The sequence below is a fragment of the Camelus ferus genome, chromosome 9 (assembly GCF_009834535.1).
Source record: "Camelus ferus isolate YT-003-E chromosome 9, BCGSAC_Cfer_1.0, whole genome shotgun sequence".
NCBI classification, from domain to species: Eukaryota; Metazoa; Chordata; class Mammalia; order Artiodactyla; family Camelidae; genus Camelus; species Camelus ferus.
The window spans coordinates 22,208,119-22,230,771 of record NC_045704.1 but is presented as its reverse complement, the minus strand read 5'-3'; the positions used below and the strand labels follow the sequence as shown (position 1 = coordinate 22,230,771).

General features: G+C 42.2%; 1 long non-coding RNA gene across 1 annotated transcript; it reads right to left on the bottom strand.

Moving 5' to 3' along the window:
- Positions 1-375: 375 nt before the first annotated feature.
- On the bottom strand, positions 376-22,259 carry LOC116665706. Its single transcript, XR_004322356.1, has 6 exons — positions 22,129-22,259; positions 21,315-21,352; positions 18,554-18,680; positions 16,997-17,068; positions 4,169-4,295; positions 376-522 (listed from the first exon to the last, which is right to left on the bottom strand). It is a non-coding gene; the product is annotated as an uncharacterized LOC116665706 (long non-coding RNA).
- Between the last annotated feature and the right edge of the window lie 394 nt (positions 22,260-22,653).

Below are 22,653 nucleotides of genomic sequence, written 5' to 3'. Positions count from 1 at the left end.
TGGCAAGTGTCAATTAAGTATAAGGGCAGCTGGGTGTCCAGGAAGAGGAAAAGGGGTTGCCTAGCACCTAGCCAGTTTCCAGCACAACCTATCAATTTGGCCACCAGATGCCTGTTGTATTATTTCTCCTACATACGTAATATTCTTATCCTTTTTATGTGACAATCCCAAAGCTCATTCAATCACTGCCTCCATTTCAATGTTAGAATTTCTGTTCCTAACCTAACATCAGATGTGGAGGCTATGAACATGTAGCTGTGGTTCAGGGACACAGTGGAGGGGCCTATTCACATTGCTGAAGCAATAACTGCTAACCCAACTCTCTAAACACGGCTACAGGGTTTCTGAAACAAGAGTGTGAAACGAACTACTTCATGTCATAAATGAGAAATTTAATGTAAAATTAACCTGCATAAAACGAACTTCTTATTTGAGGATTTTCTATTTAATGATGATGAAAGGTCATCCCAGGTGAAAGATCTGCGATGATAGAAGAAATGAGGATCCAAGAGAGAGGTGCATCTGTGGATTTAAAAAATGCTCATTATCTGCATAAAGCATGAATAATATTCTATTACGATGATAGAATCATCATGTACAGCTTCAATAACATATACGTATTGAGATGGGACACCTTGATTAATGTTGTAAGTCTCCTAACATTGTGCAGGAAGAAGGTAAAGTATTTGAAACTCTTTGTTCCATTATGTTAAGTGTTTCTGACTTTCAGCTTAAGCAATACTACGAATTAGAGTATACACTGCCAAACTAGAAGAAAGAAAATTTGGATTGTTAATAAGCAATCAAAAGAAATTAAAAAAAATTATCACCTAAAGAACAGTGAGGCAAAGGAACCTACAAAATAAAAGGATATACTTCAAGCCAAATACATCAACTATTACACATTAGATGAACATGAGAGAAATGTTCCAGTTAGCAGTCAGTGATCTTTATTGGCCCCAAATGCCCTTCATGAGGGATATAATTTTCATCAGTGAATTTGAAATTTCATTCAAAGCACAACTAATTCCATGGACAGACAAATGGATAAAGAAGATGGGACACAGAGTATAAAATGGAGGTATTGATGGAGGCTCTTTCCACCTGAGCCTGAAGAAAATGTGTGATATTACTCTTACTCATTATGATGAATATTACTGCACACAGAATTCCAATACAAATAGCTAACTTTTTTGAACCACTGACTATGTGTGAGGCACTATGCTATGCTGTTTACGTATTTTCTAGTTACATTCTCAAACAAGCCAATGAAGTAAAATGAGCCAGTGTCATTTCTATCATTTTCTAAATGTAGGCTGAGTATAGCAGACCAACTAGATGTTTACCAAACCCACCTGGTCTTCTCCTTGGGCACACAGCTTAACCATTTCCTGCCTCTGAGAATTCAGGTGTGGCCAAAGCCCTGGTTTTTGTCAGTGGAATGTCAATGCGGTGGAAATGGCAATGTTATGTGTACAAATGAGTATGACTTCTTTCATTCCTCTCTCATCTGTCCCCTCTGCTGGGCAGATAATGCCAGGAAAGCCTAAATTAAGCCACATATTGACAATAAAAGGTACCTGGTTCCTTGAATAATTGTGTGGTACAGAGCTTCTCACTGACCTACAGATCTTGGCATAAATGAGGAAAAGAAAAAAATAAAAACAAAACTCCCTGTGCTGAGTAGCTGAGATTAGAGTTTCTCTGTTACAGTAGTTAGCATTCTGAGCACTGATGAGATCATTCAACAGCCCTGTGATCACAAAGCTAAAGAGGGACAAAGCTAGGTGTTACTCCCAAAGATACGGAGCCTGCAGCCTGACATTTAGAAAATACAACCTACTCCTCCCCAAGTAACGTGGGAGAGTGTAACTAGGTAGGAGGACAGGTCAGAGAGCTCCATGGCCACGCAGGCCCCTGGGAAAGTTACAACAAGAGGCTTCCCAGTGGTCCCCCACTGGTCTGCAGGGTGCAGTGACCCTCCACCCCAACCTGCTGGCTATTGGTCACCCACTTGGACAGGAACTTTAGGAGAGGCCTCTCTTCCCCATGCATAGATCTTGCTCATTCTCCAGCAGGTGGATCAGTTCTGGTTTGGGAACAGGATACCCTGACCATGGAAACAAAGGACAGCAGTGTTTGGGAAAGACACCAATGAACCTCTCTATTCAGTGTGATATTCAAGGATGAGATCTTGGAACGAGGCCGCTCCCATGCCTGCAAAGAAAATGCTGACCTGTCACCTAGAAACCAAGAACACAAACACCATCCTGGGACCAAAGGTCTGTAGAGGGTAGTGATGGCTGTCTACCTAACACCCATTACCCTTGATTTCCACCCCACAGGATCCAATTCAGGGCCACTCTTCCCTTTACACACAACCCTGGGACTCCAGGAAGGTGACACCCTCACCCCAGAAGCTATTTTCTCATTAACCTAAGTCAGTGTCTCAACCTCCCTGGGCATCAGAACCACCTGGGGTTGCCTGGTTTTCACCATGAGCCAAATGGAACCAAATCTCTGCAGAAGAAGCCTGGACACGAATGCTTTAAAAGCTCTCCAAGTGATTCAGGTGCCCAGGGAAGACTGAAAAGCACTGGTCTAAATCAACTGATACTTGACTGACCTCTTTCCGTTTTATTTGGGAAATGCTGGGTGTTCTGCTATTCTGGAGCTATGATCTGTGATGGTGCAAAGTGAGGCAAAGGGAATCTGTATAAACCAGGGGCCATCTGCATCAACAGTCTCAGGACAGAAATTAATCCTTGTGCTATGAATCTCACAAACAGGATGTTGAGTGAAAGATCCTGGACACAAAGCAGTGCACACTGTGTGATTCCAATCATATAATGTTCAAGAACGAGCCAATCCAATATTTGGGGTTGGAGATCAGCAGTGGTGTCTTTAGGAGAAAACTGACTGGGAGACAGTGGGGAACACCTGCTCTGAAGGAGAGAATGCTCCAAAGCTTGATCTAGGTGGAAGTCACATGAGCAGGTACACAGTAAAATGCACACATTGAGCTGGACAATGAAGACTGTACATTTTACTGAATGTAAGTTATACCTCAAATAAACAAGCATATTCAAATAACAACTCATCCTAAAAATTATCATAGTTGTCTTTGGACAGAAGCTTCCTAGACGGGAAAGAGTTTGGTTCAGAGTGAGCAAAAGACATTGTGGGAATTAAATTACTGGAGCAGCAAGAGTCATTCTAGGATGAGGGCCTGACATGGGGAGTGAGTGCTCAGGGGACATTAGCTGTAAGCTGCTTTTTAAAAAAGTTGACCCACATTTTGTTTACTTAAATTGATTTCTTCAGAAAGGGAATCTTGTATCACTTATAAATGGTATAACTAGTTTCAGTTTTCACAAATAGGCTACCATCAAAATACAACAATGAAAACACAACAGAATAATGCTCTAAGTCCCTGCAAGCTTATGTGTCCTGCCCTACACTGTGAGTCAGGGGCTGCTCCTTCTGTTGAAGAGGGAAATTAGCCAAAGTTAGACGAGGCATCAAAGATTTCCCATTAAACTAAGACTCTCCTGACAACTATCAGAAGGCAGGAAAGAGAAGGGGAAAAGGAATGGCTTTCTCAGATATCCATCAATGCCGGCTGATAAGTCTGCATACCCTCTAACATCATCTCCTGTATCAGCAGAAGATTCTGGCCCAGGCTTTCAGAAGCAAGGAATGACATGTAAGAATCAAGGGAAAAAGAAGCCTTTAAGCTGAGGCTGTGTAGTTTCAATGTTGCTGGGTGGCCTGCTTGACTTATGGATCTTTTAGAGAATGGCCACTCATCTCCAGCCCCTGCTCCCTGGATAATGGAGACACCTAACCTAACAAACCTTGACCATTTAGCTTTGCTCTGGTGAGACTCTGGAATCAGGGCCTCAGACCGAGGCTAGCCTATGCTAGGTATCAGAGTGCATGGGCTTGGTTTAGTTCTTGATTTCAGTTCCTGTTTTTTGGCTCCTCATGGTGCCTGGATGAACACAGGGAGACCAGGAAAGAAGAAGTGAGGCAGGAACACAGCAGGAGTTATGAGTGGAAAGGAGGGTGACTCCAGAGGCCTTGTCTACCAGTCAGGCCTGGAGTGAGAGGGTAAAATGAAGAAAGAGGGTGCAGGTTCGCCACATAGGAGGGAGGTGAGCCTTACCTAGTGAGACCAGGAGCCCACAGGTCTCCAGCATTACTTCCCGATATAGGGTCTTCTGAGCCATATCCAACTGCCCCCACTCCTCCCAAGTGAAGGTCATGGCCAAGTACTTGAAGGTCATCGATACCTGGAAAGTCAAACAGAGACAGCCATGTTGACCTTGGCACTGTTGGATGAGACCAGAGCCTATTGCCTGGTTACTGCTAAAGATGCAGAGAGAACCAAGACCTTAATCACCAAGCACACCTAGTGAACAAAGCTCTGTGCTGTGCTCGATGTGGAGGAAGATGCTGCCTTTGGACATAAGGCAGTTGTGTCAGAGAGAGAGAAGCAGTCAATGTGGGAAACCATTGGAGGACACAAGGTCAGGACCAGTCCACAGGACTGTAAGGTGCAGACAGTAAGTGCTCTGGAGTGTCAGAGAATGGGAAAATGTGACAAAAATTTCAACAAAAATGGCAGCAGCATATGAGCCTCACTAGTTCTCACTGTGTCAGCACCATGCTGAGGGCTTCACGTGCTGTGTTGAAGTGTCTAAAGTTCCAGGTCTTGACTCAAGATTCCCAGGTTTTAGTCCAGTCTCTAGAAACAAAACCTTGCCAGGTGCATGACCTTGGGGAAAACACTTCATTTCTTTGAGCCTCAACTTCCCTATAGATATAGTAATAGTTCCCACTTCACCAGGTTGTTGTGAGAATTATAGAGAAAATGTTGCAAAAGCAAACACTGGAGTGAATGGCTTATGTAAGGACTCAGTGTGTTTGTGTGTGTGCGCGTGCGTGCGTGTGTATGTGCGTGTAAGTGTGTGTGTTTAAGAGTTTGGAAGTCTTTCTTTCTTTCTTTCTTTTGGTAATTAGTAGACTGTATTTTTCAGAACAGTATCAGATTTACAGAAAATGTCAGCAGAATATAAAAAAAAAACCCAATCAAAACATGGGCAGGAAACCTAAATAGACATTTCTCCAAAGAAGACCAACAAGCATATGAAAATATGCTCAACATCACTAATTGTTAGAGAAATGCAGATCAAAACTACAATGAGATATCACCTCACACTAGTCAGAATGGCCATGATTAAAAAGTCCACAATCGATAAATGCTGGAGAGAGTGTGGAGAAAAAGGAACCCTCCTAAACTGTCAGTGGGAATCTAAATTGGTGCAGCCACAGTGGAAGACAGTATGGAGATTCCTCAAAACACTAAGAACAGACTTACTATATGATCCAGCAATCCCACTCCTGGACATATATCCAGAGGAAAATATAATTTGAAAAGACACATGTACCTCAAAGTTCACAGCAGCACTATTTACAATAGCCAAGACATGGAAACAACCCAAATGTTCATCAACAGATGACTAGATAAAGACGATGTGGTATATATATACACAGTAGAATACTACTCAGCCATAAAAAAGAATAAAATAGTGCTATTTGCAGCAACATGGATGGTTCTAGAGATTGTCATTCTATGTGAAGCAGGTCAGAAAGAGACAGAAAAATACCATGTATCACTTTTATGTGGAATCTAAAAAAAAGGACACAAATGAACTTATCTACAAAACAGAAAGACTCACAGACATAGAGAACAAACTTATGGTTACCATGGGATAAAGGGGGTGGGAAGGGATAAATTGGGAATTTGAAATTCACACCTCTTGGGGAGTAATAGAAATGTTAGCTATCTTGGTTGTGGTGGTGGTTTCATGGGTATATACATCTATCAAAGTTCATCAAATTGTACATCTGAAATATGTGTAGTTTACTGTACAGGAATCATACCATAATAAAAGTGTTTTAAAAGTCAGCAGATACTAGAGAGTTTCCATATTTACCACCTCCTTGCCCAGCTTCCCCTATTATTAACATCTTACATAAGATTTGTAACAATTAATGAACCAATATTGATATATTATTATTAACTAAAGTCCATAGCTAATTCTGATTACCTTAATACTTAATTAATGACATTTTTCTGTTCTAAAACCCCATCCAGGATACCACACTGCATTATTTATGTCTCCTTAGACTCCTCTTGCCTGTGACGATTTCTCAGACTGCTTGTTTCTGGTGATCTTGACAGTTTGTTTTGAGGAGTATTGGTCAGGTATATTGTAGGATGCTCCTCTACTGGAACTTAACTGTTATTCTCATGATTATGGGTTTTTTTCTCATGGGGCTGTGGGTTTAGGGGAGGAAGATCACAGAAGCAGAATGCCATTTTTATCACATCATAAGAAGGGGACATATTATCTACGTGATTTATGACTGCCTGTTGATGCTGACTTTGATTACTTGGTTGAAGTAGTTTTTGTCAGGGTTCTCCACTGTGGTTACTCTTTTCCCCATTGTCCGTATTCTACTCTTTGAAAGTCACTCTGCACAGCCTACTCTTAAGGAGTGGGGAGTTATGCTTCCTCTCCTTTAGGGTTGATATCTACTAATTTATTTGGAATTCTTCATCTCAGGAGATTTGCCTTTTATTCCCCATTCACTGACTTATTCAATAATCTATTTATATCAGTGGGTATTCATATACTTTTGTACTTTGTTATAATCATATATATAGTTACATATCTATATATCTATCTCTATCTCTTACAGTTGGTTCCTGTGTCTCTTTGACATGCTCCCATTATTGTGTGGGGTTTTTTTGGAGTCTTTCCCCACTTTCTGGCATTAAAGATGCTCCATGCATATTGCCCCAGTCCTAGACTCAGCCATTTCTCCAAGGAGCTTGATTCATTTTATTAGAGAATTGTATTAGAGTTAAGATCTGAGCACTAGGTGTGCTCACTGCTACAGAGGTGTCACTGCTTTTAAGCCCTCCTTGGCTAACAAAACAAAGAAATATATGTACATATACTAATCCATGTATATACCATCCATATCTATATTCAACATGAGTTCTTACTGATGTCGCCACTCTAATCCACTACCACATGGATCATTCTAGTCTCCTTCCTTTGCTTATCTGTAAATTCCTGCTCCAACAGTAAGACACTGGGGTTCTACCATCCACCATCCATTTACTTAATGGTTCAATTCCAGTATACATGTAAAGCAGTATTAGAATTGTTAACCTGTACTCCTGTAGGAACAACTTTATTAACTAAAGTTCATATTTGCAGTTCATTTTGCCTTTAGTTTTATAGATCCCATTCATTTCCAAATTTACTTAGGTCAGCACCTTTTTCCCATTCCCTCTGTAAGGTTGTTTCATACATTCATGATACAGTTAGATTCTCTGGCTGCAGTATGCATTATTTTCTGGGATCCCTCTGTTTCCTAAATTGTTATTTTAATTTGCACACATTAAGGTTCACTCTTTGTGTTACACAGTTCCATGAGTCTTGACAAATATATAGCAGTATCATAGAGAATAGTTTCACAGCCATAAAAATCCCCTGAGCTTTAATTATCCATCCCTCCGAGCTTCCCCCTCTCCCCGACAACCAAAGATTTTACAGTATCTATAGTTTTGCCTTTTACCAAATGTCACATAATCAGAATCATGCAATTGCCTTTTCATATTGCTTCTTTCACTTAGCAATCTTCATATAAGAATATACATAAAGAGAAGAATTTAATGAATCCCCAGGTACATCGTCACTCAGTTTTAACATTTATTCTAATTTTTGTCACTCTTGTTTCATCTGTCCCCTCCTTTTTTTTCCTGGTTTCAGTAGTAGTTTAAAGAAAATCCTATAATTACTTCAGTATTCATCTCCCACAGGTAAGAACATTTAAAAAATATAACCACAATGCCATTATCATACCTAATTTTTTAAAAAAAGATTCCTTAAAATACTCAGCCCATACTTAAAATTTCCTGATTATACCAAAGATGGCTTTTTTTTATTGTTGGTTTGTTCAGTTCATCATCCAAACAAATCCAAACATCACATTTAACTGTTGTGCCTCTTAAATCCACCCCTTCTCTTTTAGAGAAAGAAGACAAATCTTTTGCCATTACAAATGAAATGTTGGGCTACGTAATAAACTCTTGCATCAAGCTCATTTTGGTGTTGGCTACAAATACAAACAGCAAAAGATTTTTTCAGAGAGCCCAAGAGAGAATAGATGTTAATTAGAATGAAATTGTAGAAAGGAAGCAGAATTTTGTTTTGTTTTGCCCTGGTGTTGCATTAGTATTTCATCATATCCACTTAGCACTACAACCTGTGCAGAAAATAATCTATGCAAATAGCTTGGTCTACAGAAGTCATGCTTGAAGTGTGGTCCTGGGCCAAAAGCATCAGTACAACATAGGAACTTGCTAGAAATGCAACTTCTTGGGCTCAATGAATCAAGGACTCTGACAATGGGGCCCAGCAACCTCTATGTTAACTAAGCCCTCCAGGTGATTCTTTTTTAAAAAATAAGTTTCAGGTGTACAACATTATAATTCAACATCTGTATACACTGCAAAGTGATCACAACCACAAGCCTAGTTACCATCGTCTCCATAGAGCTGATCACTTTCACTCATTTTGCCTGCTCCCATCCCCCTTTCCTTCTGGTAACCACTAATCTGATCTCTGCATCTATGAGTTTGTTTTTATTTGTTTTTTAGAGTTCATATATGAGTGAAATCAAACAGTATATCTGATAAGGGGTTAATATCCAAAATATGTAAAGAACTCATACAATTCAACAATAAACCCCCCCCCCAAACAACCCAATTTTAAAAATGGGCAGAGGATCTGAATATTCTTCCAAAAAAGACATACAGATGGCCAACAGGTACATGAAAAGATGTTCAATATCATTAATAATTAGGAAAATGCAAATCAAAACCACACTGAGATATAACCTCACACCTGTCAGAATGGCTATTATTGAAAAGACAAAAAACAAAAAAACACCCAAAAAAACAAATGTTAGAGAAAAGGGAACGCTTGTATACTGTTGGTGGGACTGTAAATTTGTGCAGCCACCATGAAAACAGTATGCAGATTGCTCTTAAAAACAGAGCTACTATGTGACCCAGCTATTTCATTTCTGGGTATTTATCTGAAAAACACAAAACACCAATTCAAAAAGATACATGCACCCCTATGTTTAATGCAGCATTACGTACAATAGCCAAGATATGGAAACCTAAATGTCCATGAATAGATGAATGGGTAAAGAAGAGGTATATATACACAACGGAATACTACTCAGCCATAAAAAGGAATGAAATCTTGCTATTTGTAACATGAACGGTATTATTACGCTAAGTGAAAAAGCAGATGGAGAAAGACAAATACCTCCATGTCTTTTGTGCCTTGATAACTCATTTTTTAGAAAAATCATTGAATTCCATTATATGTATGTACCACAGTTTTGTTTTATTTTCTTTTGTGTGTGTGCTTTTGTTGTTCTTTTAGTCTATTCACATATAGAATGACATCTTATTTGCTTTTGGTTTTGGGCAATTATGAATAAAGCTGCAAGAAACATTACTGTGCAAGTTTCTGTGTGGACATAAGTTTTCAACTCAATTGAGAAAATATACAGCAGCATGACTGCTGGATCATATGGCAAAACTATGTTTAACTTTTTAGGAAATTGCCAAATTGCCTTGCAAAGTGGCTGCATTAGTCTGCTTGGGCTACCATAACAAAATATTGCAGACTGGGTGGCTAACTCAAAAACATTTATCTTCTCACCCTAGAGGCTAGAAATTCAAGATCAAGATTTGAAAAATATTCGGTTTCTGTAAGAACTCTGCTCCTGGCTTGCAAATGGCAGCCTTCTTGCTCTGTGCTCACATCGCCTTCCTCTATGTGCGCACAGGGAGAGGGAGAGAGAGAGACAGATCTGGTATCTCTTCCTCTTCTAACATGGACACCAGTCCTATCAGATTAGCGCCCTACCCCTCTGTCTTCATTTAACTTTAATTAGCCCCTTAAAGACCCTATCTCCAAATATAGTCACACTGGGGGGTAAGGGCTTCAATATATGATTTTGGGGGGACCCATAACAGTGGTCATACCATTTTGCATTCCCTGTAGCAAAGAATGAGAGTTCCTATTGCTCTATGTACTTGCCAGAATTTGGTATTAATCAGGTTTTTAAAAATTTACTCAGTCTCATAGATGTGTGTGGGTATCTCATTATAGTCTTAATTTGCATTTCCCTAATAACATATGATTTGCATCTTTTTTTTCTTCCCACTGATGCCACCGGGTGGTGGGGGGGGGGGATGGATCAATGTGAGAGTGCTGGATGCACAGGTGTCAAGACCCCTTTGTCCAGAGAGTGGAGAACGGAAAAAGGGCAAACTGTCTCAGAAAAAACTGTGTTTGTATCTTCATCTCTTCCTGTGGTGACTGAGAACAAAAGTCTTTTTAGTCTCTAATGGCTGGTATTTCCCACAAACACTAAAACGATGTTCATTTACAGGTTAAGGGTAGGAATAAAGTTCCGAACGGTGAATTCTGGAAGCTTTATGCCAACAGAAATCCTTGCTCCCGTGTCGAGCACAAAGTTTCACCGTGTTGCATCTCCCCAGCGCTTTAGCTTGTAACAAACTGCTTCTAAATCACAGCTAAACTCACAGCATAAAGAAAGTTCACTGGCCACCCACTAAGCACTTTGTCTACTTTTTGTAACAGCTTTATTCCGCCAGAGGGGTTCACCATTCCTGGAAGCACCACAGTTACATCTTTTTATACGCATGTTTTCCCTATGTATATCTTCTTTGGTAAGGTATTTGTTGAGATCTTTTGCCCTTTTTTCAACTGGGGTTTTTTATTATTATTTTTTAATTGAGGTGGTTTGTTTTCTTACTGTTGGGTTTAGTATTCTTTACATCAAACATTTTGAAGCTCTGTGGTTAGGAACATCCACATTAAGGATCCACATTATCTTCTTAGAGAATTGACTCCTTTATTATTATGTAATTTCCCCCTTTATACACGGGAAATTCCCTGCCTCTGAAGTGATGTTAATATAGATACTTCTGCATTCTTTTGGTTAGTGATAGCATGGTATTTCTTTCTCTGTCCCTTAACTGTTAACCTATCAGTGTCTTTATATTTAAAGTGGGTTTCTTGTAGATAATATATAGGGTCTTGTGTTTTTATCCACTCTGAAGTTTCTGTCCTTATAGTTGGTGTATTTAGGTCATTTACATTTAAAGTAATTATTGATATAGTTGGACTAATAACATGTTTATAACTGTTTTTACCTGTTATACTTGTTCTTTTTTAGTATTTCCCACTTTTTCCTGCCTTCTCTGATTTTTTAAACACTGTTTTTATTGAGTTATAGTCATTTTACAATGTTGTGTCAAATTCCAGTGTACAGCACAATTTTTCAATTATACATGAACATACATATATTCATTATCACATTTTTTTTCGCTATCAGCTACCATAAGGTCTTGTATATATTTTCCTGTGCTATACAGTATAATCTTGTTTATCTATTCTGCATTTTGAAATCCCAGTCTGTCCCTTCCCACCCCCCTGCCTTCTCTGATTTTAAATGAACATTTTATATCTTTCCATTTTCTCTCTGCTCTTAACATGTTGATTATACTTTAAATTTTTTTTTTACTGGTTCCTTCAGAGTTTGCAATATATACTTACTACTAATCTAAGCCCACTCTCAAATTATGCTGTACTGCTTCATAGGTAGTGCAGGTACCTTATAACAGTATTCTCAGATCCTCTGTCCAGTCCCTTATAACACTGCTAACATTACTTCCACTTATCCATATGTTATAAATACCCAATATATTTTATTATTACTTTGAACAAAGTTACTTATTAAATCAATTAAAAATAAGAAAAAATAAAATAATTATTTTACCTTCATTTATTCCTTCTGATACTTTTCCTTTTTTTTTTTTAATGGAGATTTGAGTTTTTTACCTAATATCATTTTCCTTTTCTCTGGAGGATGTCTTTTAACATTTCTTGAAAGGCATTTCCTCAGATTTTGTTTATCTGAGAGTTCATTTCTTCTTCACTTTGAAGGATAACTTTATTAGATACAAAACTCGTTTTTTTTTCTTTCTTAAATATTTCACTCCACTCTCTTCTCATTTGAATGATTTCTAATATAATTCTTACCCTTGTTCCTCTATAGATAAATTGCTTTTTGTACCCCTCTTCTGGTTTCTTTCAAGATTTTCTCTTTTTTACTGGATTTTCTGAAGTTTGAATATGACATGCCTCTGTGTAGATTTTTTTTTTAGTATTTATCCTGCTGGGGTTTTCTGAGCTTCCTAGATCTGTGGTTCAGTGTAGTCCTTAATTCTGGAAAATTCCCAGCTATTTTTACTTCAAATATTTCTCCTGCTCTTCCCTCTTACTCTCCTCCTGGTATTCCGATTTTGTGTCCTTTACACCTTTGGTAATTTTTCTGTAGTTCTTGGATATTCTATTCTGTATTTTCATTCTTTATTCTCTTTGCATTTCCATTTGGGAAGTTTCCATAGACATATCTTCAAGCTCAGTGATTCTTCAGCCATGCCCAGTCTACACATGAAACCATCAAAGGCATTCTTCATTTGTGTTACAATATTTTTGATCTTTGGCATTTCCTTTTGATTCTTAGCATTTCTGTCTCTCTGCTTATATTACCATTTGTTTTTATATGTTGTCTACTTTTTCCAATAGAGCCCTTAATCAGTTATTTTGACTCAATATGTTTTACTATTTTTATCAATCCTCCACAGGTATGAGGCAAACACCAGCATCTTCTCCATATCATGGTCAGTGACCTTAGCAAGTTGTCCACCGTGTCCTTAGTCTAATGAGCAGAGGCAATTCTTAAACCTAGTTCTCTCTAGTCCATGGTCTATATATATAAACCCTATGACTCCACTATCAATTTGGTAATAAGGATGTGAAATATTTCCATTATCTGTTACTCTTGTATTTATTTCAGCTACCCTTGAGCCCATTTCTGTAGGCATGAACAAAGAAGCAGAGCTATCACCACATCCCTCACAGAAAAGGCATCTGAGGGGGGCTGACACGTGCCCTGGCACTGGGGGACACACACCACACTCATGATCTCTCTAGTCTCCTCAACCCAGGGAAGGAGTTGTAAATATTCCCATTTAGACCTGAGGAAATGGAGGCCAACTATAGAGAGGGAAACCTTTCAAGATCACAGCCCAAGAAAAGGGGCACAGCCAGAACCAACACTGAATTTTCTAGACTACAGCTTGTACTCTTCTCTGCAGCTCACTCCCTGCATCCTGTGTGTGGTCAGAGGATTCTGAGAAGTTCTATTTTTCTCTCACTGGTACCCTGAGGATGAGGGGGTTCAGCGAAGTGGGGAGGCTGAGGTGGTGCAGAGGACAGGGGACTGGGGCAAAACATGGGGAACAGAGGAGGCAAGGGGCATGGAGGACAGAATATGTAATTGTAGCTATGGTGTAGAAATGGACCTAATTTCAGGGATTAGATGAGCCTGCCCCTTTCCTGGTGACACTCAGGTATCTGTTGTCCATGCAGCCAACTGCATGTCCACTGCCCACCAGACTGGGGTCCAACCAGCGTTAGAACAGAGGGAAGAGCATGGTGGACGGGGGTAGGAAACCTGCAGCCCCAGGAGGGCCCCTGAGTTGTAAATACTTTTACCTATCTTCCGCAGGACATGTCTGCTCCCTCATCTAGGCTAAAACTCCCAGATTCCTCTCCTGCCCAGATTATCTGCTGGGCCTCAGACCATTAACTAATCACATTGCAATATCTCTACTTGGGGCTCCATTCAATCATCAAATATGGGTTAGTCTCTAAGTTATGACAAGTTAGGCACACTGGCTCTCTGTTCTGACACCTATCAGTGCATCAGCAAATCTCCAGGGATGGAGTTTTGTTCTCTCCAAGCCAGGGGTTCCTGTCTCATCACACTTGACCCATGGGAACTGTGTGATTGTAGCCATATGGCCTATACACCAGGCATTGGGGTACCCCATCACATGCCTGTTTCACAAGGCTCCACAGAGTATTTGTATCACCACACTTGCTGTGGTGCGTCAGTATCTCCTCCTGTCTCACAGATCACCGGTATGTTTTGCATATGTCAGCTGAATGTGTCTCATGTCTGTTACACATCTTTTCTCTATGGATATTGTGTGTGTATCTGGGTCCAGGCTGTGTTAAAGTGTTAAAGTCCCAAAATCTGTCACACAGTGTCCCAAGGGTATATGTGGGAACCTTCCAAGGTTGTACTTAGGTATATCACAACCTGTCACACACAGTCCCCCAAATATATGTATATGACTCTAGGTTGTGCTGCGGTCTCACTCACTACACATCTGGCACATTTAGTACCTGAAACTTCTGTGTGTCTCTAGACTGTGCTTCAGTGTGCTAGCAAAACATACTGTCACACCATGTTTCCAAGTGTGTCACCATCACACATCTGTCACATTTGTGTATCCCCCAGTGTTACCGTTACACACCTGCCTGCCAGGAGCAGATCCCAATTATACATCTTGTCAATATTTCGTTTACAGAAAAGATGGGAGAAGGGTAAGTTAAATCAGAAAGTTGCAAGAAACCAAATATAGAATGAGATCAATTCTAACAGACAAGTGACTCAGCAACTTCAACAAATATATACGGATAAAAAGGAGGTAAATGGCAGCTATGGGTTAAGAGAGTTATGAAAATGCCTATTGAAAGTCATATGGATACATTTTGGATACTGATTGCAATGAATCACCTTAAAAATAAACATATTTTGGAAACAACTGAGAAAACTGAGCACTGTAACATATTTGAAAGGATTTTAGAGGATTTTTATTTTGTGTGATAGAGCCCTTATATTTGGAAATGCATCGTGAAGCGTTTGTGAATTAAATGACATGATGTGTAGATTATAAGTAACTCAGTAATAAGCGTGGGGATAGATGAATTAAGAATGGCCATGAAATGATAAATAATGGAAGACTGGGGAATAGTTCATGGAGCTTCAAAACGGTTCTCTGCAGTATATATGTGAAAATATACATTACAAAGGGAGAGTATGTCCATGTAGTAATAGGTTTATGTTAGTAAGAATGGATTAAAAAGAGCAGGAGGAAATATTTTGGTTTCAGGAGTGCAAACATATATCAAAAACATCAACTGTACCCTCTATGTGCAGTTTAAGTCAATCATATCTCAGTAAAGCTGTTTGAAAACTAAAAGTACTAAATACTCATAGCTTGTCCTTCCTAGTCATTTTTACTCTTATCTATGTTCTTGGGTTAATTTACGGCAACTCTATCAGCATGGTGGAAAAAGAATATAATGATGTGCTACTGAGCATCTCTTCTCATTCCATGTTCAGTGACATCACGTTGGCATCTTGAAACTGACCGCTGTGAGACCCTACCAGGTATAAGGGTGAGATGGTTTCTACAACAGAAGCTTGCAGTAGAATAAATCAATAAATCTGTTAAGGGCCCTGGACAGGCTAGAAAGCGCAAGACAGCTCCCGAAAGCTTCCCAAAAACTTAGAACTTACAGAGAATCTCCTCACTGTGGATGTTCACATTTAAAAGACCCAACATCAGGCAGATGTCTTCCTCACAAAGGCTCTCCTCTAGTGTTGTTATACTGAACAAGGAGGTTGCACATTCCCTTTATGTCTATGGTGATTCCTCTGTGTGAATTTCCTGGTGCCAATGAGGTCAGACTATCAACTGAAGGCTTTCTGAAGCTGAAGGCTTTTTTTCTTTTGACTACTCTCAAAAGGTCTTTCTGCAGTGTGGACTTGTCTGGCGCTGAATGAGGTTAGACCTTTGGATGGAAGACTTCCTTAGTTCATTGCACTCATAAAGCCTATCTGGTTGAATATTTGGTGCTGAATCAGAGAAAATCTTTGACTGAAGGCTTTCCCACATTCATGGTACTTCTCACACCTTTCTCCATTGTGGATTTTTTAATGCTGAACGAGGACAGACTTTTAGCCTGAAGTTTTTTCATATTAGCTTCAGATAAGCTTTCAGTGATAAATCAGAGGAGACCTTGAACTGAAAGCTTCACCACACTTGCTGTACTTCATGAGGCCTTTCTCTAGTGTGTAATCTTCAGTGCTGCATAAGGGAGATGCTTTGGCTTCTCCACATTATTTGAATTCTCCACATTATTTACACTTATAAGGCCTTCTTCTAATGTGAACTACCTAATATTTAATGAGGCTGAAGCTTTCCAGGAGCCTCTGCCACACTCACTGCATTCAGAAGGTCTTTCTCCAGTGTGAAATCTCTGGTTTTCAATAACGCTGGAGCTTTGGCTAAAGAATTTCCCATATTTACTGCATTATTAAGGCCTTTCTCTGGTGTGAACTCATTGGTGAGAACAGCTGTGTATTTGCAGATGAAGACTTCCATGTTTGTGGAACTTAGAAGTCCTTTTTCCATTGGGGACTCTCTGGTGCTGAACAGCTGTGGGTTTATGGTTGAAGGCTTCCCTGCACTTGTTACACTTCTAATGATTTTTCCCACCATGAACGGCCATCCTACACTCAAAATGGTATGCTGCTGTGTGGCTTCTTCTGCTGTAAGTGGCCTGGTGCTAGAGGAGGCCAGAAGTGACCAGGAAGCACTTACCAACTTCGTTACAGGTAAAGGCCTTGGCACGTGGGATTTGTAGCTCTTCACAAACAATGCCCTGCCACATCTCTTCTGAAAGTTTTTCTCTACTGTGCTGCTTCTGATGAAGGTTTATACTGAAAGAATTGTTTCCCACATACCCCATAAGTGTCTGGTTTCTGCCTGGGATGTGTGCCCCTTTCCTCAGCCAAGTGCAAAATGTCTTTCAAGACAGAGACACGTCTCCCAGGGGTGGGATATCTGGGGAAAGGGACCTGCTGTGGGAGTCCTGACCTGTGACACTCCTTCTACAGAAACACTCTGCTCAGAAGGTGCATCCTCATCTTCCACTCCACTGCCAATAACCTGAAAGCAAAGAAATACAGGTGAAGTGCAGTTGATTTTGGTGGGAAGGGGCAACCCCATCACAAATGAGCATCTGATACGCTAATGAATGAGTGTACATGAGTCCAGAGGATTATTGTCAGGAGGAGGGAGTTGGAATCAGGTTGAGGAAGCAGCTGCTGTGCGATAATGGTCCTCTGGTCCATTAAAGGTCACAGCATGGGGGAAATGACAGACACAGTGAAGACCAAGTGAAGGAGAATGGATGAGGTGCAGTGTAAAGAGGAGGTCTACAAGTCACTCTGAGGTTTTTAGCACTTGTCTGCTGATGACACAGGACTGCTGTGCAGAAGGGTGTGTTTGGGTCCAAGAAAACTCAATTGCATCAGAGTAGCTCATGTTCAAAGACTACTTAAAGATACGTGCACGTCTCACAACACAATATACATGGGGCAATGGTGGAGAACACTGTGAGCGGGAGCAGTGGAGAAGAATGGGTGAGATGTGGAATCCATTATGAGAGCTGAGAACTGAACTGGGCTGAGAGTGTAGAAATGACAAGTTGGCAAAGTGTCAAGAATGGGTAAGGAGGCCTTTTCTCTTGCCTTTTGAGAAGGCCTGAATTCTATCTATGGAATGGGTATCTCCTAGGCCTCATGGCCTTTCTCTTGCCTTTTGAGATGGCTCACACTCTATGGATTATGTATCTCTCTGAATAAATCTAATAAATCTACTTTTACTTAAAAAAAAGAGTGGGTAAGAAAAAACAGAAATGAGGTGTGGCCACTGGCAATGGCACCAAAACAGTAGTGGAAACAGAACAGACTCATAGTATGATGTGAACACAACCCTGATGTCACATCCTCTCATCTGCCACTCAATAGGACCAGGGACCCTTGGGGTCCATTCTGTGGAGCTGGAGTCTGTCCACCCTGAGAAGCACCCATAACTCTCTCCTCTACCCTCAGTTGAACACAGTACCTGGATAATGCAAGTTCTAAGGAAAAGACTGGACAGGTGAGTGGCCAGCACTGGCCCAGAGCAACTCAGAGTGACAGACCATAGGAAAGAAAACTAAATATTACAAAAAAAAAAAAAAAAAACAAACCCCACAAAAATACAGAGGAAGATCTTGCAAGAATAGCCCATGGGCCACCTAAGTAGTTACCATGTCAATGACTGGAATTCCTAGCGTGGCAGATACATCAGCTAGAGGAAGGAGTAGAACCTAGGCCAGGGAGGTCACCTGGCCAGAGGAAGGGAAAGCAAAGTGGGATCCAAAAGTCTAACTGCAAGACTCCTGACCCTTTCCCTTCTAGGCTTTGGGGCAGCAGGTATTGGGATGTGCCTGAAGAAGGAAGGACAGTGCAAACAGCTCAGCCCTACACAGAGCACCTCCCCAGGGACCTGGGGAAGGAAGCAGTGTATCCATGGTCCTGATGTGAGAAGGACTGATCTGTCCCTGGGGAAAAGGGAAAGGTATTGTGGCAGGTATGAGGTTCTTACCTAGAGAGGCCATAAGTGCAAAGTTCTCCAGCATCACATCGCAGTACAGGAGTTTCTGTGCCTCATCAAGGAGAGCCCATTCCTCCCAGGAGAAGTACACAGCCACATCCTCAAAGGTTACACTGCCCTGCCATGATGAGGAGAGAGGAAACCATGAACAGCCTTGTGGGAGCCCATGATTGGGTTAACAAATTGTAACAGACCCCAGCCGCCTGTCACCTTTAAGAAAAACAAATGTGCTTAGTAACTGCTTTGTAAGCAGGTGCCTGTGCATCCGCACTCCTGTCTCCTTGCTGTAAAAAGCAGAGACAGTGCCTTGCTTGCATGGTTGAGGTTTTAGTTAGCACTCTGCTCATTGCAAAGCAACGACCCAGGCCCTCAGCTATAAATGCTGGGTGTGCCTGCTGTTAGATAGTCTATTATCCCCCTAACAAGGAACTGGCTGGTCTGGTGATCTGGTTTGTAATTAACATATCTAAAGAATGTACCTTGTTCCCCTCTCCCAATGACTTCCCTAAAGATAAACTAAGCCTTTATGCTCATTGTGGATTCTACAATCTCTATCTCATCCTGTCTTTCCCTAAATTCCCGCATACCATTATGCAACTGTTAATGACTTTTTCCTTTGATTATACACAATAAATGTGGGAGCATTTGAGAGGTTTGTGGAGTTGGCTCCCGACTTCCTCTCGCTCTCTTGACTTTTTCCACAGAGTCTCAAGTAATTCATTCTGTCTCGGTGGGACTTCTGCCAGCCAAAACCCACACAGCCTCTCTCTTGAGGACCCCCCAAACATATCCCCACATATCCACCCTATGCTCATATTTCTCCCCAGTTCCACAACTCAGATGAGGTATCAGGTTCTGGTGTCACTTGTGCCTGCTCCCTCCTCACAGCTCCATTAATTACTATGTCTGGACTTCTGCAATGCTAGGCAGGTGGGCACACAGATGCCATGAAGATCTGGGCCTGCCACGCAGGGCTCCATCTATCCTGCCAGGCAATTCCCAGGAAGTCACACAGGTGGGGCCTCCCAAACACAACCAAACTTGGGCCCTCCCTTCATCCTTCAGTCCCCAACACCAGGACCCTGGTGACATCAATTCATACTTTTCCACATGCACATTGTTCTATAGAATGTACCTCTTTTGTACCTCCAGACCCCACAGCCACCATCACCACCTCCCTGCCCCATGCCATAAATCTCTCCCTGGCCACCATGTGTCACTCACCACGTGGCATCAAGATTATGCTTGGTAAATGCAAACAGGATTCAATACTACTCCAGACCTTCAATGGTTCCTCCCGCTCAGGGCAGCCTTGAATCCTGCTATGAAAGCCTCACTTCCTGGCTCTGTTGCTTGTCACCCTCAGCCATTTAGAACTGTATGCAGACTCCAGGCCCCATGGTCCTCTTCCACTTCTGTGTTGCACTTGCTGTCCCCTCATTAGTCATAATTCTCCTCTTTTAACCTAACCCTCAATCAAAGCCCAACCTCAGGGCTCCCCTTCCCCAGCTTAGTGACTCTATCAGAACCACATTTTCCCCTGAGCTAATCCACCAGCCTGCCTGAAACACTCCAAGTTCACAAAAAATCCTGGTGAGTCCATACAGATGTGAATAGAAACCAGCCTCACCATCATGCTTCCTCAATTACTCCTATGTCTCTGCATCGATCTACACTTCCCCTCTGCCCTTAGAAGCCTTGACCACTCACCAGACCATCCTCTTCCCAAATCCCCTCCCATGGCCAGTTCTCTCCCTCAGTTGTGCTTGTGATGCACACCACCCCTAACCACGTGCTCAAACAAGAGACCCATTCCTAGGGTGCCACCCTCCCTGTCCTGGCCTGCTGATAGCATTACCACCATAACCTGAAGACTCCTCCTCCCAAATGTGACCCACAGCTCCACCTCCTTTTGGATACACATACTAGCCACCACCATTTGGCTGTCTCCACCCTGAACCATCTCCCAGAGTTTCAGACATTTGTGTCCAGCTGACAACTTGATGCCTTCAACCAGTGGACTCTAATAAACCATCTCAGATTTTTAACATGGCTAAAACAAAACTCCTGCTATTCCCACTGAAAATTATTGCTAACTTTTCCTTTCTTCCTTCCAAAAGCTTGGGATAATCCTTGACTCATACCTTTTTCTTTGTCACCCTCAACATTAGGAAATCCTGTCAGCCATACTTAAAAAACAGACCCAGAATTCAACCACTTCTCCCACTTCCATGGCCACCATACTGGTTCAGTCACCACCAATACTCACCACCAGCACTAGTGAAGTAGCCTCATCCCTGGTCTTCCTGCCTCCTCCCTCACTCCCCAAAATCTGTTCTCCGCTCTGCAGCCAGAGAGCCTTTTAAGACCCGAGTCACACAACCTCATTGTTCCCATTCCATTGCTCCCATCACTTCCAGGAAAACATCCGACTTCTCAGGCTGCCATTCCAGGCCCAACTCTTACTCTCCTGATCGCCATAAAGGAAAGAGAAATGTGGTTCTCTGAACACTTCCAGCTCAGTCGTACCTTCAAACATCTGGACATGCCTGGGATAATTTTCCACACCTCATTCCCTTGGTTGCCAGACATAAGAAGCATTCAGTATAAACCCTGGCTGAGGGTCTGGTGTTTCTCAAAAGAATCTCCAGGCCAAAAGGCTAGGCGAGTGGCAGTCTGCATCCTAGAGCATCACAATCCCAGAGAACATGTGTGTGTCGGGGGAGGTTGGGACTGGTGAGGCCCCACTCACCTGTGCAGGGTCCTTAAACACTTCTGCGGCCATGGAACCTGTGGGAAGAGAGAGACTGTGAGAAGCAAGCAACGTGGAGGGCTCCATGGGCTCAGGCTCCCTTGTGCCCCTGCCTAGCCCTGGAACCAGGTGACCTTGGGCTTACTGTTAACTCTGTAGCCCGGTCTTCAGTAGTGCCTCTTACCAGCTGTGTGACTTTGGGGAAGGACTCAACCTCCCTGCGCCTCATTGTCCTCATCACCCCTTTTGCAGTTTCAGGGAAACTTAAAAAACCCTAACTCAGACCATGTCCTTCCTCTGTTCACAAGCCTCCATGGTTCCAAGCACCGTAAGCGCTTAGGTACGCCTCCTCCACCTGCCATTCCGGCCTTGACTCCCCTTCACACTTTGTTCTGTACAGACACAACACGGAGCCCAGGTTTCCCAAACACTCCTGGACCTGTAGCCCCTCTAAGCCTATGGTGATCCCTCTGCTTGTAACACTCCCACATCTCATCACGTTCCTTTCGGAAACGGGGACACCCCCGACAAGCGCCCTTTCCCTCCCTCCTGAGGGTGCTGGACGCTCAGGCCCAGGCTGCAGTGATCCCAAGAGGCTCCTCATATTTCGGCCTTTAGGAATCAAAAGTGAGGACGGTTCAGGTGAGGGCCTGAAGGACTCACTACCAACTTGTGCCAGATCCATCTCTGAGGCCTCGGAAATCTAGGCCTGTGGATGGGCGGGAGTGACGGATGATGAGGGTGGGGGCTAGGACAACACCCAGCCCTGGAACTTGGGATCACCCCGGCGGTCCCCTCCGAGCCTTAGATTCACCTTTGTGCAGGGAGGACGACATTCGTCTCGAATTTTCAGCCTCCGGATACCTCAGACCGGACCCAGCGATTGGGAGCTACTGATCAGGCGTACTAGTCCCGAACCAGCCAAAATGCCCGCCATAAAGCGAGACTGGAAGTCCCGCCCCTATTTTTTCCGCGCCAAACACGGATTAACTCCAGTCCTGCACCTTCATTGGATCAGCGCTGCTGCCACTCGGCGCAGAGCACTCTGGGTAATATAGTCCCAGCTCGTCATGCGGCGAAGGGCACACTTCTCGTCCCCTCCAACTTGCCAAAAAGGCGTCCTTCAGGCTTTGATTGAGAAGGTGATTTGTTTCCTCTCAAAGAGAAGGCACCCGAATTTCTGGGGGCAGTGTTGGCAGCAATCGATCACTGAAGTGCTGATACATATTTTTTCATACTCCATCAAGCTCAATACGCTCCCAGAGGCTAAGCATACTGCCAATGCTCCCAAAGGCTACAAATTCGAATGGAGTTATCATTCCGTGGGATCACTGACATC